At 42.6% G+C, this 13,045-nt stretch overlaps 1 protein-coding gene across 3 annotated transcripts in view; it reads right to left on the bottom strand.

Annotated features, from left to right (window-relative positions):
* SCN10A (sodium channel, voltage gated, type X alpha subunit) overlaps positions 1-9,003 on the bottom strand; it is a 94,103-nt gene extending 85,100 nt beyond the window's left edge. For 2 of the 3 annotated variants that reach the window (XM_012735255.1, XM_012735256.1), the window contains exons 1-3: positions 8,813-9,003; positions 8,593-8,675; positions 6,988-7,069 (exon numbers count right to left, since the gene is read on the bottom strand). The gene's annotated coding sequence lies outside the window, so the exon portion shown is untranslated. The remainder of the gene's footprint in view (positions 1-6,987; positions 7,070-8,592; positions 8,676-8,812) is intronic. The other variant, XM_012735257.1, reaches the window with a different exon arrangement.
* Between the last annotated feature and the right edge of the window lie 4,042 nt (positions 9,004-13,045).

Genomic DNA, 13,045 nt, shown 5'->3' with positions numbered 1-13,045 from the left:
CGTAAGTCAAAAATTTTGTAAGAATAAAGGGTAATCTTGAATATTAAGTTCAAGAATATTCAAGATCATTCTATAGATAATTCTTGGCCATTTCTAAAGTCCTGAGAGACAGTAGAATTTAGACAGTCAGTTTTGTAACTGATGAAGTTTTTTTAAGGATGCTGAGGTCACAGATTCATTTCAGTGACATAATACCACACAGGAACACGCATGACAAATGCATTCTTTAATGCATGTCATTATTACTCAACTCACTCTAACACAGCTCTCCCTGTGCCTTTCACCAAAGACTTTACTAAGCTGCAAATGACCTCTGGGTGCCACATACAAAGTTTTAGAGCTGTATTTATTTGACTTGTCAACAGGATCTGACAGTTAGCAACTCTGTTTTTCTTGAAACCCTCTCTGTTCCAACTGAAACTCCATGGAACACTTCTTTCCTACCTGGCCATTAAATATTGGAGCTTCTTGGGTTTCTTACCCAACGCTCTTCTACATCCTGCCTCACAGAAATCTAATCTTCTCCCATGGTTTTAACTTCAAACCTTCTTTCTGTGCCAGATCTGACCACCTGCCTGCTCTTTTTTAGATGTCTCCTCTGCCTAAATTGGCTTCTCTCCACATATGCTCTAACCACCACATTCCAGCCAGTTTTTACCTGGCCTCTGCTTGCTTATTACTTGGTCTCTCTGCATACTGTTTTGCCTACATCCATAGCTACCACCATCATCCTTTTAAAATGTAAATTTTATCATATCACTCCTCTGATTATGCCTTTCAAAGGTTTCCCAGATTTATCAGACAATGTCAATTCATTCACCTAACACATATGGCCTGGAATGACCTGGGCCCTGCCCATCACTTCTTTCTACATCATTCTCCCTGGCTTTCCTCTCAGGGGTTACTCTGTGTGTGTGTGCGTGTGTGTGTTTTCCAGTTACTCAAATTCATCAAGTTGCTTTCTGCTTTAGTAGCATCACATGTGCATTTTTTTCCTCTCAATAACACCTTTTCCATCTAGTCACCCTGTCTGGCTTCTGATTTTCCTTCATTTGTCTTAAATATCACTTCTTCAGAGTGATATTCAGAGCCTTTTCTGACCCTCTGGACAAGGCTTGTTTTCTGTTAGTCATTTGCATGGCATCCTGTATCATCAGGGTAAGAGTTTGTTTCAGTAGTAATCTATTCAGGGTCTGCTTCCATGTTGGCAAGTAAGCTCCCTGATGCCAGGGACCATGTCTATTCCCCCCCTACACTGAGGAGAATGTGACAGATACATGTGTCTGACAAAGGTTATTGAGTAAACAAAGACAGCCACTGTCCAAGACAGATTATTTTAAATGAGTGTATGCTGTGACCCAGGATTGCTTGTTCAGTTTAAAGTCACAGTTGTCAGTGAGCCTGATTTGATCAGAGTGAAAGAGCTTGTTCCACTCCTCAGTGCTGATGAATATAATTGGGTTTCTCTGGTATAAAAAGAGGAACCTGGAGATGTACACAGAAGCAAAAAGAATAAAATAGGGAGAAGAGGCCTGAAGGAGAATTCAACAATGTCTACTAAGTCAGACTCATTGCCATGCGATGGAAAGCCCCATGATTTGGGAGTGGGGAGAACTTCGTTCATCCTGGACCTGCTGCTGACTTGATTTCTGATGTTGACTATGTTTGTTTTTGTCTTTTCTTTGTCCCTGAAAAGCAGTGCACAAGAAGATAAGAAAATGATCTGAAGCTTCATTTTTTGGGGGAGCTCTGGTACCATGTGAGCCTAGAAGTAAGACTATTGCTTTGACTCATTCCGATCCTGAGCTCATGGGAAAACTAAAGCTTGATCTAATTAAGGGTTGGATAGGTTCTGTGAAACAGGTTGACTTTGCAAAAACAAACATCAGGACTGACTGGGTTGGTCCTCCATCTGGCAGAAATATTTCTCCCCAACACAACTGGTCTGTTCAGTTGCCTTCTGGAAGCAATTCCTGAAGGAATAAGAGAATTCCCTTTTATATTGACTTTGGTTATAAATTTCTAGGAAATAAGATCTGTATTCTTGTGACAACAGACCAAAGCGAATATGGTTTTGATACAGGCTGGCAAGGAGTACTAAACCTGGCCATCAACACCGCCTAAATAGTTTACCAGTCACTGTCGAGTTCTTCACCTGCACGCACAATTGCAAGTCCATTCAGGCTCAGGGAACAACAACAAAGGGTTTTATTTAACAACCCAGGGAGAGTCCGAGAGTTACCGAGGCATATAATGGCCTTTACCTCACCCAAAGCCATGTCCAATGTTTTCCAGTCCTGCCCAAAAGTAATTAAGGTGGCATCTTCTCCCCACTGAGGATGCAGAGCTCCTCTCTAGAACAGAAGGCCACGTATCTAAAACAGCATCTTCCTGCCACCGCGAACTTGAAGCGGCCAGACTATCGACCAGATTCTGACTCACAGAGTCAACAAAAGATACAACAGATGCTTTGTGAGCTGCTAGGCTGTCCCAGCACAACACTTGAGAAGTAGCGGCTGAATGACACACAAGAGGCTGCACTCACGCATCTCAGCAAGATTCCTGGCTCTAGGTCTCCATCTTCTCCTCCAAGCCACAAAAGCCTTCTAAAAGATCAGCATGGTGGGGTTCCACATCGGCTAACCCCAAATGCTAAATTACAAAGTCTGCCCCCGGACCCATTTGCTCTCCATTGTACTACTTAGCAGTCACTCCACCCCACTTTTTGGCATTTTTCCTGGGCTATTGATCCTCACCAGTAAACCCCCGTTCAGGGGGCACCACCTGTAACAGTGCTTTGGCTTCAGCCACCAAGTACAGTGTTGTGTCTCTAAGGCTCAGGATTTTTCTCTTGAAATTGCCTTAGGCTAAAAGTGTTCCGCTGAGTTGCTGGAGGTTGTAGTGTAAATCCCCACTCTACCAAATATTCATACTTTTGTTAGTTTTTTTTCTGTAATTGTTGAAGTTTTACTGTGCATTTAGTATAATTAGGTGGTGTAGGAGATAATGTGATGTGGAGGAAAGGGTATTGGGCTAGAAGTTAGAAGAACTGGAGTCTTAGTTAAGGTTCTCTTACAAGCCCGATTCAGGTTTTGGGTATTTTCTTTCTGCATTTCAGTTTTCTCATCTAGACAATGAGGGGACCATTATGGGTGTATACTGAGGTTCTTCCATCTTGTTGCAAAACAAAAGTTATGTCTCTTGCTTTGGAAAATTTTTAATCTTCTTAGGGAGAAATTAAAACCTCACAAGTAGGAAATGTCTAGAAAAATAAACAAGGGCTAAATTATTTGGTTCTGACTATGGAGTTTTAAGCAAAAAGACAAGTGCCTCAAAGTAATTGAAGGCAGATGAGAAAAGCTGGCAAAAGCTTTTCTCTGGAGGAAGGTGATGGTAGATTGTTTTTTGACTGTAGGTGTCATGATCTCCAGCTACACTACCTGAAAGAGGCACACATGTAGTCTGCATTCTACCACCTTAAAGTACATACAAATGTATATCCAGGCTGAAGGCCCCCTTCTCTGAGTCTGGCTTTAGTTGAACATTTCCTAAAAGCTGGGGCACCTCTAGGGGCCCCCTGTCCATGAGGCAATTCCATGACTGTTAATCTCCTTCTTACACATTAATTATTTTAGAGCCAACATGTTTCTCTTGAACAATAATCCTCCTTTTCTTTAGCTAAGGCTCTAAAGAAAACATATGCAAATTCTGACAGGTAGAAATGGGTTTTGGACAAGGTTCTAAGGCAAAAGCTCTGTGACTATTATATAAATGCCAACCCAATATAAAGCAGCTCATCAGTTTAGTTCAGAGAAGCAAAGGATACTCAAAAAAATCCTGCGCTGCTACATAGAACCTGACATTGAAGGAATCTGCCTTTTGTCCACAAGTCACACTCTGATTTGATCCTCAAATTCTGCTGCCAACTGGCAAGTTCTGGCCAAAATAGTGTATCTCCTTTTAGATTATTGTTTAAATGTCACTTCCTCAGAGAGGCCCTCCTTGATCTTGTCTTTCTAAATTAGATGATTCAAGATGACCACTCAGAGAATCCTGTTCTTCTCTGAAACTTCTCACAATTTATATTATAATCACATCTCTTTGTGTGTACACCTACTATCCATTCACCCCCATATACCATGGGCTCTCTGAGGGCAGAAACAAAATTTGTTCTGTCCACAGCTCTGTGTGCCCAGCGCCTGGCATAGGGTAAAGCATAAAATATCGCCATTAGATAAAAATTGCGTCTCAGTGAATCAGTCACTTTTAAAAAACTACGTAGTGGTTCAGATCTTTTGAAATGCATTGTGTGGTTGCATCTTATATTTGAATCCTCTAAATTTTTAATAAATTTCAATACTTATCACATCTCTCTGCCCATACAATAAGGTATTTTCTATTGGTTAAGTAGCCAATATGTAGAAAGGCAGTACAATGTAGTGGTTAAGGTCTCAGATTCTGGAGCCAAACTGTCTGGATTTAAACTCCCCACTCTACAAATTTCTAGTCAAGGGATGTAGGGAAGTTTACTTAACTTCTCTGTACTCAGTCTGCTCATCTATGAAACAGACATAATAATAGTATGATGAAGTAATCATGAGAATAAAATGAGTGCTTAAAACAACTAGAAAATAGGGTGCATTATATTAATTAGCTGTTAATATTGTTATTCCCTGAAGAAACAAAATTATTAAATATTATATAGTCTGTCCGATTTCACATCAAACTATACAGTCTCCCTGAAGGACAACCATCTCTAACTGATGGATGGAAAATCTGAGACCTAGGCAGATAATGAGTCTTGCCAAAGAATTTCATCTAAAAGGAAGTGCCTGGAGTCTCCAGTGCTTTCAGTTTCCACAGGATTCGCTTGCTACTGCCCCCCACAGATTCCCACAGTGCTCTGATTCCCATAGAGCTAGGACTAGAAAAGGTTGAAGTGGGAGACACAGTGTCATGTGTAAATGAGAACTGCTGAGCCAGTGAGCCAGCCGGGACATCAGAGCTCCTCTCCCCTTGGTGACAGCCAGGCACTGGGCAAAGAACCCAGGCAACTCTCTGAATGTCCTGATTCGCCTCTGCCTACCTGCTGACCAGTTTAGGGTGGCCAGCGGCCTCTAAATACTGTTTGTTGGCCCTTGCTTGGTGTGTGGCCATACACTGAGCCAGTGGAGACTTTATTTCTTAATTCATAAGTTAATTTGTTTAAAAACTGAACAACAACAAATCTAGGTCATTACAATGATCTCATCTGCCTAGAGGGTAACTAATGAACATATTAGCACTGATTATCCCTAGGAAATGTCACTACAGGTGATTTTTTTAAAAACAGGGGGATAATGCACAAATCATAATATCTAAAGTGCACTTACCTTAAATTTATAGTTTGATTTTTTTTTAAAAAAATCACAAACACCTGTATAATCAATATATAAACCAAGATAACCAAGGTTAAGACCAAAGTATAGAACATTCTCTGTACCTCCAGACAGCTCCCCATGTCTCTTCTCAGTGGCTCCTGCCTCCACATGGACATAACCACTGTTCTGATTTCTGTCATCAGAGTCAGCACCTTCTAGTTGTCTCTGACCTTCGCCTCTGTCACCATGTCTAGTGCACAGTGACCCCTCCCTCTTCTCCATCCATCTAAAACACATCTACTATTCAAGGCTCTCTCATTTCCACTCTCCCTGAAGCATCCTCTGGTTTGCCCAGCAGGTCAGCATTGTGAGCATCTCACATAACAACAACAACAATAATTATAATATCCCCTGAGTTATAATAATATAACTGCTTTTCCCTAGGACTGTGTCTAATGTGTCAAATCCAGATCTACTGGTACATTCATGCCGGGCTTTGAATGCTTCAGCCCTTCTGCAGAGTGGGAACAAAGTGTCTCCAACATGAACCCCCTCCCCCACCATGCCCTGGGAACCAGTCGGTGTCCCCATGTCCCACAGTGGGCAGTGCACCTGAGGCCCTGTTCTTTGTGCCAGCAACCAGCTATGTGACCTTGAATAAGTCATTGAAATGAAAACTTTAGGCCTCAGTGTTTCTTATCTGTAAAATGAGGGCATCAGATTAAGACTAGGAATAGCAGCTAACAGGCAGAACTCAGCCTTTTAAACATTCCCCAATTTAAACCTTGTAGTTGTCTTGTAAAAGTGGTATTATAATGGCTAATTTTGAAGAAACAAAAGGATAGGGGGAGAGTTGCCTAACATGTTAAATAGCAAAATCACAGAGCTGGGATGCTAACCAAGATCCAGCTCAGTGCACTGGCTGCGCTTGCAACCAGTTTTCTATACCTGACCATGGTCACTGTGACCTGCTCTTCCAAACAGGTTCTTAAAACATGGCTCTGGTTCTCTTTGGGAATTCAGTGAAAAGCATGAGTATAAATAGCAAGGTAAAAAGAGTGACCATGGGCTCTAGTGGGAAGGGTAGACCAGAGCGACATTCTCCCAAGAATAAAGAGTAGAAGCCTCTCAGAGCTGTTGCCATCAGGCAAGGGAAAGGACCCAGTTGTTCTAAAGGGCCGTGGGGGAGAGGGGAAAAGTTGTCATATTTGAATCTTCTTCACGCATGATCTGGACACTAAGCCATTTTTTAATTTAAGAAGCACTATCGAGCTACTCATGTGTACATTAAAAGAAGTCAGACCTGCTGCTTCTAAACTCACTGTGTTGAGGGAGAGACAAAGGGAAGCACCCTCAAATAAGAGACTTGTGCCAGGCAAATAAGCATCTAGGAAGAGATGGGACAAGAGCAGGGAAAGGGAGGGAGGACCCGGGTGTTACAGGAGGTGCAACCATAACTTTGCAGGACAGAAAGTAATGAAGCAGAAAGGGAGAGGCTAGTGTGTAAGAATGCAGGAGAAAGGGCGTAAGGATGCTAGAGGGGAGGGGTCATGTTGCTCACGTAGGTTCAGGAGGCATGGACTCCAAGTTCCTGGTGTTGCTCTATCTGCAGAACTCTAGGACTCACCTGTTCTGAGAGAGGGGTGCTGATAGGCTGCTGCTCAGAAATGAAGCTGAGGTCTCTGGGGTCTTCTTGACTTGATTAGTCTCTAGCACAGGGAATACCCAGGTCAGCGATTACTGCTTTTTCTCCTCCTAATATAGCATTGTCTTGGCAATACTTATTTATCAAAGACTTTAGCCACCATCTGCTATTATAGACCACTCCCAGTCCCCCCCATTTTCCTTCTGATACTGTTTCTCCAAACTATCCTCACAGATATGTGCTCTTTCATAAGACTGGGGCTAAAACAATGCTGGTGTTTCACTTTAAATGCTTGCTTGTTATTATTATGACTGCCACCATCATTTGACTGCTAAGTAAGTGGACAGGGAACCAGTAAATTACTTTTTAAGGCCACTCTAAAATCCGCCTAACATTTCAAACCATCTTTATGCCTTTTCAAAACAAATTCTTCCATCAGACTAAAAGCAATTCATTTCTGTGTCATTTCCACCTTCCTCCCACACACGTGGCTAGAGAGGCCAGCCTTTTGGCTTCTGTTACTCAAAATACATATGTGTGGTTGTATCTACCTGCTTCATTTTGCAAGTCTAGTAAAACTGACTCAAACTACATTTTAAAACCACAGCAGACTCATTTCTTTCTCTGGCACCAATCTCGTAACTCTAAGACCAAATCCTGATCAAGAATTGAATTTATACACAATGTACTTGGCCTATTGGGGGCGAGGGGGTCCAAACACAGCCAGAACCAGAGAAGTTTCAGAATGAGTCATCCTTCTGAATTGCAGATTTGAGGCTAAAAGCAAAGTATATAGAGATGATATCACCTGTCTCCTTTCTACTTCAGCTGGAAAAACCCCTGGGTTTGTCATTTTTCATCACAGTATATTAAAAGAGGGGGTTTTACAGCCTTTTCCCCTTCAGCATTTTCTGGAGAACATTTGGGAATATCTAACTTCCTAGCCTTCAGCCCTAGACACATTGATTCCATAGGCCTAGAGTAGAGTCCTGGAGCCTATTTTTAAAAGTTCTCCAGTTTATTCTGACATGTGTCAAAAAGTGAAAAGCACTGCTCTTAACCTTGCCCATTTTTCCAAACAAAAGAACATGTTGCCTTGGATTTGAGGCAAAACTTAACTCTAAAGGAAGCTCAGAGAGAAGTGGACACACTCCTTCAATGTCCACACTTAGTTTTAACATTTCATCAGTATTCCTAGGCTAGTTGACCCTTGTTAGCACATTTTTGGAAAATTTATTAAATCACATCTGTTAATAAAAGATCTCTTTACATCAATGGAGTTTTTGAAGGGTGTAAAATTGACATGGGAGTGGCATGTAGAAATTGATGGCATGGACACTGAGCTGTATTTCCCCACTTACCTTTCAGAGAGGGAAAACAAGGGTGTTTTCTAAGTAAATAAATTAACAGTTACTAGTTTTCTAGAGTTAAGGGTCTTTTGGTGAAGTCATACATTCAAACAGCCTAAAAAGTATCATACTTCATCTCTGCTTTATGGATAAACCCTGAATTTCTTCCCATTTAGCCCCCAAGCACGTATCTTTACACCATCAGCCACAGACTGGCCCCCAGGTCCCACAGCCAAACCTTTGCAGCTCAGTCTTGCTTGTCTTCTAGGACAGAGGTCTTCTCTTCTATTCCAAGGGGCCCCCACTGGAAACCATGAGTTCCTGGAACATAGGTTCAACTTAGCATTCAAGCATGGTGAGAAGAAGAAACTCCTTCCAATGTCTGTTCTGCCAAGGGGCCAGCAAGCAGCTCTGGTAGTGGAAACAAGTCCACAGACCACGGTTTTGCAAAGACTTACACTTGCTTGTCCTCCTCAGTGATGCTAGTCTGGCCTATTGGACAGATACCTTGCTGCTGTTCACAGCACTGCAAGGAACCTTGCCTTCTTGGGTGCCATTTCCATTTCCCGTCACAAGTTCCACCCTGGCTGCTGGTCCTCCAGAAAGTGCATTCCTTGGATGGAAGAGCAGTAGAGGGAGTGTGGGGAGAAGCTTATGTGTGATTAGATGGTAAAGTAACAAATGTGATTTTAAATCATCTCATGGGAAATGCTGAAACCTGAGGAAGCGAAGAGGCTGCACTTAGATAGCAAAGCCGCTGGCATCCACAGCAGACTCCCAGCCTTGGTAGCGGCACCGGCTGCTTCCTGCGCTGACCCAAGAGAGCAGAGCCACTCCCCTTCACATGGTGCTTTCCTGGCCTCTAAGTCCTCGAGCCACAATAAAAGCTTGACTTCAGTGAAATGTTGCTATGGCCCTTCCCCAATGGAACCTGTCCATTTTAGTTTTTGCACTTTGGAAAATTTTAATTGAAAAAAGGTTTTGAATAATTTCCACATTCTTCATACATCTCAAGAGCAGACCAGGTCTTATTAAACACCAGTTTGAAATGAAAGCACAAAAATGTTTTGTCAAACATCAGATTCATTAGAAAAGAGGAGCAAGACCATGGGACCTGGAAGAGGGGGTTTTGGGGAGCAGAAGCGGTGCACAGGAGCACCCGTCCTGGCTCCCCTGAGTCTACCTGGTGCCCTCAGGGCTGGAATGGGAACTGTCCTTCCTTGCCAGTTTATATTGCAGGAGACTGACTGGATACTTCTAGGCATTACAGCCCCAGTTATTCAAAGCTTCCCAAATCAAACAAAAAGCAGCTTCTTCAGGCAGGATTCGGTTCTTATGAAATGTTACCCTCTCCCTGCAGGAACCGCAAATTTCAAAGAGAGTTCAATGCTCCAAGGAAGAGCTCAATAATGTATCCCAGGATCTCTGCCCTGATAGTTCTGGTGTGGTAAGAAGGGAGACTACTTGGAGTACTGACTGAGAGAAGGGAATCCTTTCATTCAGGGGTGTTGCCTGAGCACCCCTGGGGTGTTGTACATGAAGCCTTATCATCACCACTCCAAAGAATCTGCACAGCTACAAAAGAGCTGCTCTCTGCTTCTAGAAGCTACCTTTCCATTTTCTTTCTCCCCTTCCAGCGTATACTCTGGTATCACAGTTCTCAGAGGCAGCTGGTGGGAAACAGCCTGGGGTTGATGTCAGAGGGTTGTCTCTGCTGCTGGTAAGTTTCGTGTCTTTGTACCAATTTCCTCAATTTCTCTCAGCCTTGTTTTCACCACCATGGAGAAAGTAAGAGCCAGGCCAAGAGACCTCTTAGCTACCATCAAGCTCTATAATTCTGTTTGAAAATAGAAATACCATGAAACTCATTAGCCATCTCTTTGTTTGCAGATGCTCAGTCGTCTCCACACACTATTGGTAGATGGTGGGATCTTTCCTCTCCTATAACTATTTGCTGATGGATGTTTCAGAAGTTACTGAGTTTAAACATGGTTATTTCTGCAGCAGTTGGGAATATCTTTGCTCTTGGGCTGACAAAGTATCAACGCCTGCACTATTTGAGGTGGGGCAGATGTTGAGGATACAAAGGGTAAAGGCACGTAGGGAAAGTCATGTTCTAGAACTGCACTTCAGCACCCACTACTCACCCCTTCGTGCTGGTTGTTCATGAGGTGTACTCAATGGTGTGAAGGTCATTCCAGAGAGTTTTATGCATTATATGGGAGTAGACTCTCCTGGCTCACCCTGACTAGCTTAAGAATCTCTTAAGCTTCTATTCTATGTCTTTCTGTGATTTCATTCTTTTCCATAGTTTTTGTTGCCTTCCACTTGATATGACACTTAAATCTTTTTCTCTAACACAATTCTTTCATCTGTGTTACAGACTCATACACCCACTTATGTAAGAGTTCCAAATCTCCACTCATTAATACCTCACAGATATTTCAGAAACTGAGCTAGTCATTTCTGTCCCAAAGCCCTATCCCCTCAAATTCTCCCCCAGATTTCCCTGTTCAATAGTGTCACCATTTACCTACACACTTAAGTCAGAAATCTAAATATCACCGAGGAGTCTCCTTTCTCTCATCCCCATACCCATCTTCCACCACGTGTTTCTGTCTTGACCTCCTGGAGCCCCTCTGATTCTTGATTTCACTCCATCTCCCTGGCCACCATCACGACAAGGTCACAATCTCCAAATATCAATGACTTCCGAACAGTCCTCACGATCACTCTACTACTCTCCACACAGCAGCTCGAATGCTGTTTATAACAAACCTGTGACCAGAAAACACCTCGCTGAAACCCCTTAATTTTCTGCCAGTTGCTGTTACAACAAAGCCCCGGCTCCCAGAAGTAGCTTACGGGCTTTTCATGATTTGTTGGCTCAGTGGTAACAACGCCCCACCCTACTCCATTTTCACGCCTCGTGCTTGAACATACCATACTCTCTTCCAACGCAAAACCTTGTAGATACTGTTTTGTTTTGTTTTGTTTTGTTTTTTGCTTTCTTATGTTTTAGTTTTTCCCTCCTCACTTACTGATTTTGAGTTATCCTTTACTCCTCAGACTAAATATCAGTCCTTTGAAAATACATTCCATGATCATCCCAAGCAGGATAGATACTCATGTGATGTCCTGTCATGAATTCATTTATTCATTCTTTCAATACATATTTATTAAGTACCATCTAGGTGCCAAGAGCCCACAGCCTAGTGTGGGAGATGATACTGAGCAAGTAATTTTTAAAATGACAATTAGAATTGTGATGACAGATCTCACAATAGCACACATCTAGACAGAGAGCAATTGGCAATCAGCCCTGTGCCTTGGCAGCTGGCTTATCAGGTCACTTCACGAGCCTGGTGAAAATGTGACACACATTCTATACCACTGGGCTTTGGGGTTCTACTTGAGAAATTATGGGAGGATTATGTATGACCAACTTCAGTAAGAAAAACAAAAGTTATTAAGTGCTTCTATCACTGAGGATATAAGAAGTGGCTTCTTCAAGCCACTTGTTTATTGCCTTCATTTATTTGTCTAGTGTTTAATAAGCACCCACTATGTGTATATGCTGAGCACTGAGGCTGCAAACATGGAAAGACAAAGCTCTGCTCTCTTGAAGCTTATAATCTAGAGGAAGTCATAGAAAATAAACAGTAAAATAATTCATATGGAAGGAAAGGAATATTCTCCAGAAAGTAGCATATTTTGCAAAGGTTCCTGCTGCTTCAGACAATCAGGGAAATTGATGACACAGACCAGTCATTGTGCCCTTTGACTCAAACTCCTCTTTCATTGCTACTTCCTAGGGGCCCACCTGTCCCAAATAACGACATGCATGAACACCTTCTTCCCCAATAAACTACAACCCTCTGCCTGCATTTCATAGCTAGATATATGCATCTGTCTAACAAGTTTTCTCTGTGCTCCTTAAAAAAAGTGTGACCATGGTTATTCTGGTATGTTTCACAGTATGAGGTGCACAGGAGGTCTACACAGAACTCTTCTGAGGAAGCCCCTCCAGGGCAGGTCTATAATTTATCCCTGGATCTCCAGTTCCAGGCACCATGCTCTCCAGACTGAGCAGTATTGTCAGAGACTTATCGAAGGAATTAAGGGAATTTCTCCTTTAATGATCACCATTTTGTCATACACACATTATCTAATTCTTTTGACTACATATTATGTGTTTAGCCTGCTACACTAACCACCTCATATGAGTGTTTTATAGCTTGCACTTGACCTTTGAATAATGATACTTACTGATGGATATCTGGTGGATAAAATGGTCCTTATTTTATATGTGAGGAAACTGGGTTTAGCTAGATTGAGACACTTCCCCAATGACACTCAGCTATGAAGTATGAGGACAAGGAGGAGAACTGAAAATCTTCTACTTCAAGGCTCTCACACCACAGATTTCCCAGTTATGACCCTTGCCTTCTTTGGTTACTGCTCTTTGGGCAAAACAACTCTTTTCTGGCACTAAGGGACCCAGGAACCACAGCAGTGGTCAGATGGTGGAAGGGAGGCCAACAGTCCCTGTTTCTTGGCCCCTCTGCTTCCCCTGTTCCTTGAACCCCTACTGCCCATCTCTGGTCAGTGATATGCCCTGGACACAGGTGAGGAGCAGCAGGAACAGGAGCAGAACTTGGCCTCCCGGTCAGAACTCCAAGCACCAGGGA

This window comes from Condylura cristata, unplaced genomic scaffold, assembly GCF_000260355.1.
Source record: "Condylura cristata isolate star-nosed mole 26May11 unplaced genomic scaffold, ConCri1.0 scaffold00004, whole genome shotgun sequence".
In the NCBI taxonomy this organism is placed as follows: Eukaryota; Metazoa; Chordata; class Mammalia; order Eulipotyphla; family Talpidae; genus Condylura; species Condylura cristata.
The sequence above is the reverse complement of the archived record's forward strand: the minus strand, read 5'-3'. Positions and strand labels throughout refer to the sequence as shown.